This window comes from Coregonus lavaretus (assembly GCF_964263955.1).
Source record: "Coregonus lavaretus genome assembly, contig: HAP1_SCAFFOLD_1583, whole genome shotgun sequence".
In the NCBI taxonomy this organism is placed as follows: domain Eukaryota; kingdom Metazoa; phylum Chordata; class Actinopteri; order Salmoniformes; family Salmonidae; genus Coregonus; species Coregonus lavaretus.
In genome coordinates, this window is record NW_028159407.1 from 1 (window position 1) to 5,000 (window position 5,000).

Here is a 5,000-nt window from a genome sequence, read left to right on the forward strand (position 1 = left end):
AAGATCCTCCCGTGTAGTTCTGGTCTGATTCCTCACCGTTATCATGATCATTGCAACTCCACGAGATGAGATCTTGCATGGAGCCCCAGGCCGAGGGAGATTGACAGTTCTTTTGTGTTTCTTCCATTTGCGAATAATCGCACCAACTGTTGTCACCTTCTCACCAAGCTGCTTGGCGATGGTCTTGTAGCCCATTCCAGCCATGTGTAGGTCTACAATTTTGTCCCTGACATCCTTGGAGAGCTCTTTGGTCTTGGCCATGTTGGAGAGTTTGGAATCTGATTGATTGATTGCTTCTGTGGACAGGTGTCTTTTATACAGGTAACAAGCTGAGATTAGGAGCACTCCCTTTAAGAGTGTGCTCCTAATCTCAGCTTGTTACCTGTATAAAAGACACCTGGGAGCCAGAAATCTTTCTGATTGAGATGGGGTCAAATACTTATTTCCCTCATTAAAATGCAAATCAATTTATAACATTTTTGACATGCGTTTTTCTGAATTTTTTGTTGTTATTCTGTCTCTCACTGTTCAAATAAACCTACCATTAAAATTAGAGACTGATCATTTCTTTGTCAGTGGACAAACATACAAAATCAGCAGGGGATCAAAAACTTTTTTCCCTCACTGTAGCTAAAGCATTGCTCTTTCCTTGGCTAAAATATTAATGTTAGTGATGGGTACTTGGCTGTGACAAGACGATGCAATTCTTCTGTTGAAGGCTTCATCATTTAGCTTACTGGCGTAGGTTGGCATCTGAGGTAGCCTAGTGACGGGCTACAACTGGAGCAGGGGAGGTGTCACGCTCTGGCTCCGGGACTTTGTATGTTGAGCCAGGGTGTGTTCATTCATTGGGTGTATTTCTATGTTGGTATTTCTGTTGGGTTCATTTCTATGTTTGAATGAATGACTCCCAATCAGAGGCTACGAGTGTCAGCTGTGTGCTGGTTGTCTCTGATTGGGAGCCATATTTAACTGTCTGTGTTTCACTTTGTGTTTGTGGGTTTTTGTTCCTTGTCAGTCATTGTTACTGTGGACTTTACGAATCGTCTATTGTTTTGGTTTTGGCACTTTATTAATAAAGTCAATCATGTTCGCTCAACACGCTGCGTATTGGTCTACTCCTTTGGAAGACGATCGTGACAGAAAAACCCACCATTCTACGACCAAGCAGCGTGTCCAGGAACAGGCAGCCTGGACGTGGGAGCAGCGTCGGAGGGACGAGAGGCACCCCCAATAATTTTTTAGGGGGGGGGCACAGGGCATGGACGACGGGGCTGACGGAGGCAGAGAAGGGGCGTATCCAAAAGGCCACCAGGTTACGGGGGCCACTGGTCAAAGTAGGGAAAGGAGGTATAGAGGCACGGCGAGAGGTACTGGGGTGTGTTACCAGTCCGGTCCGGCCCGTTCCAGTTCCCGGAGTAGAGCCAGTGGTGTGTGTCCCCAGTACGGTCCGGCCTGTTACGGCCCCTCGCACCAAATGGACGGTGCGCGTCTCCAGCCCGGTCCGGCCTGTTCCTGCCTCTCGCACAAAGCCTACGGTGTGCGTCGCCAGCCCAGCCCGGCCTGTTCCTGCTCCACGCACAAAGCCTACGGTGTGCGTCGCCAGCCCAGCCCGGCCTGTTCCTGCTCCACGCACAAAGCCTACGGTGTGCGTCGCCAGCCCAGCCCGGCCTGTCCCTGCTCCACGCACCAAGCCTACGGGGTGCGTCGTCAGCCCGACCCGGCCTGTTCCTGCTCCACGCACCAAACCTACGGTGTGCGTCGCCAGCCCAGCCCGGCCTGTCCCTGCTCCACGCACCAAGCCTACGGGGTGCGTCGTCAGCCCGACCCGGCCTGTTCCTGCTCCACGCACCAAACCTACGGTGTGCGTCGCCAGCCCAGCCCGGCCTGTCCCTGCTCCACGCACCAAGCCTACGGCGTGCGTCGTCAGCCCGGCCCGGCCTGTCCCTGCTCCACGCACCAAACCTACGGTGTGCGTCGCCAGCCCTGCCCGGCCTGTTCCTGCTCCACGCACCAAGCCTACGGGGTGCGTCGCCAGCCCAGTCCGGCCTGTCCCTGCTCTACGCACAAAGCCTACGGTGTGCGTCGTCGGCCTGGTCCAGCCCGTTCCTGCTACTCGCACCAAGCCAAGGGTGCGAGTCGTCAGCCTGGTCCAGCCCGTTCCTGCTTCTCGCACCAAGCCAGGGGTACGAGTCGTCGGCCTGGTCCAGCCCGTTCCTACTACTCGCACCAAGCCAAGGGTGCGAGTCGTCAGCCTGGTTCAGCTCGTCCCTGCTACTCGCACCAAGCCAAGGGTGCGAGCCGTCAGCCTGATCCAGCCCATTCCTGCTACTCGCACCAAGCCAGGGATGCGAGTCGTCAGCCTGGTGAGGCCCGTTCCGGCTCCACGCATCAAGCCTAGGGTGCGTATCGTCAGCCAGGTCCGGTCCGTTCCTGCCTCACGCGCCAAGCCAGGGGTGCGCGTCGTCAGTCCAGATCCTACCAGCTGGGTCAGATCGGACCGGGGGCGCTACGGGGGGATTGAAGAAGGGTGGTGGTCAAGCCCGGAGCCGGAGCCGCCTCCGAGGAGTAATGCCCACCCAGCCCTCCCCTGTTTGGGGTTTTTGAGGCGCGGTCGCAGTCCGCGCCTTTAGGGGGGGGTACTGTCACGCTCTGGCTCCGGGACTTTGTATGTTGAGCCAGGGTGTGTTCATTCATTGGGTGTATTTCTATGTTGGTATTTCTGTTGGGTTCATTTCTATGTTTGAATGAATGACTCCCAATCAGAGGCTACGAGTGTCAGCTGTGTGCTGGTTGTCTCTGATTGGGAGCCATATTTAACTGTCTGTGTTTCACTTTGTGTTTGTGGGTTTTTGTTCCTTGTCAGTCATTGTTACTGTGGACTTTACGAATCGTCTATTGTTTTGGTTTTGGCACTTTATTAATAAAGTCAATCATGTTCGCTCAACACGCTGCGTATTGGTCTACTCCTTTGGAAGACGATCGTGACAGGAGGGTGGAAATTACAATTTCTTATACAGTTGAAGTCGGAAGTTTACATACACTTACGTCATTAAAACTCGTTTTTCAACCACTCCACAAATGTCTTGTTAACAAACTATAGTTTTGGCAAGTCGGTTAGGACATCTACAATGTGCATGACACAAGTAATTTTTCCAACAATTGTTTACAGACAGATTATTTCACTTATAATTCGCTGTATCACAATTCCAGTGGGTCAGAAGTTTACATACACTAAGTTGACTGTACCTTTAAACAGCTTGGAAAATTCCAGAAAATAATGTCATGGCTTTAGAAGCTTCTGATAGGCTAATTGACATAATTTGAGTCAATTGGAGGTGTACCTGTGGATGTATTTCAAGGCCTACCTTCAAACTCAGTGCCTCTTTGCTTGATATCATGGGAAAATCTAAATAAATCAGCCTAGACCTCAGACAAAAAATTGTAGACCTCCACAAGTCTGGTTCATCCTTGGGAGCAATTTCCAAACGCCTGAAGGTACCACGTTCATCTGTACAAACAATAGTATGCAAGTATAAACACCATGGGACAACGCAGCCGTCATACCGCTCAGGAAGGAGACGCGTTCTGTCTCCTAGAGATGAACGTACTTTGATGCGAAAAGTGCAAATCAATCCCAGAACAACAGCAAAGGACCTTGTGAAGATGCTGGAGGAAACAGGTACAGAAGTATCTATATCCACAGTAAAACGAGTCCTATATCGACATAACCTGAAAGTCTGCTCAGCAAGGAAGAAGCCGCTGCTCCAAAACCGCCATAAAAAAGACAGACTACGGTTTGCAACTGCACATGGGGACAAAGATCATACTTTTTGGAGAAATGTCCTCTGGTCTGATGAAACAAAAATATAACTGTTTGGCCATCGTTATGTTTGGAGGAAAAAGGGGGTCGCTTGCAAGCCGAAGAACACCATCCCAACCGTGAAGCACGGGGGTGGCAGCATCATGCTGTGGGGGTGCTTTGCTGCAGGAGGGACTGGTGCACTTCACAAAATAGATGGCATCATGAGGAAGTAAAATTATGTGGAAATATTGAAGCAACATCTCAAGACATCAGTCAGGAAATTAAAGCTTGGTCGCAAGTGGGTCTTCCAAATGGACAATGACCCCAAGCATACTTCCAAAGTTGTGGCAAAATGGCTTAAGGACAACAAAGTCAAGGTATTGCAGTGACCATCACAAAGCCCTGACCTCAATCCTATCGAAAATGTGTGGGCAGAACTGAAAAAGCGTGTTTGAGCAAGGAGGCCTACAAACCTGACTCAGTTACACCAGCTCTGTCAGGAGGAATGGGCCAAAATTCACCCAACTTATTGTGGGAAGCTTGTGGAAGGCTACCCGAAACGTTTGACCCAAGTTAAACAATTTAAAGGCAATGCTACCAAAACTAATTGTGTGTATGTAAACTTCTGACCCACTAGGAATGTGATGAAAGAAATAAAAGCTGAAATAAATCATTCTCTCTACTATTATTCTGACATTTCACATTCTTAAAATAAAGTGGTGATCCTAACTGACCTAAGACAGGGAATATTTACTAGGATTAATTGTCAGGTAATTGTGAAAAACAGAATTTAAATGTATTTGGCTAAGGTGTATGTAAACTTCCGACTTCAACTGTATACTGCCCTTATATACTGTACACCCATCATAACCCTTCTCCTCTCCCTCTCACTCCCTCTCTCTCCCCCTCTCTCTCCTTCTCTCTCCCTCTCTCTCTCTCCCCGTCTCTTCCTCTCTCTCTCTCCTCTCTCCTTCTCTCTCTCCCTCTCTCTCTCTCCCTCTCTCCCCCTCCCCTCTCTCTCTCCCTCTCTCTCTCCCCGTCTCTTCCTCTCTCTCTCTCATCTCTCCCTCTCTCTCTCCCTCTCTCTCTCTCCCTATCTCTCTCTCTCTCTCCCTCTCTCTCTCCCCCTCTCTCTCCTTCTCTCTCCCTCTCTCTCTCCTCGTCTCTTCCCCTCTCTCTCTCTCTCTCTCTCTCT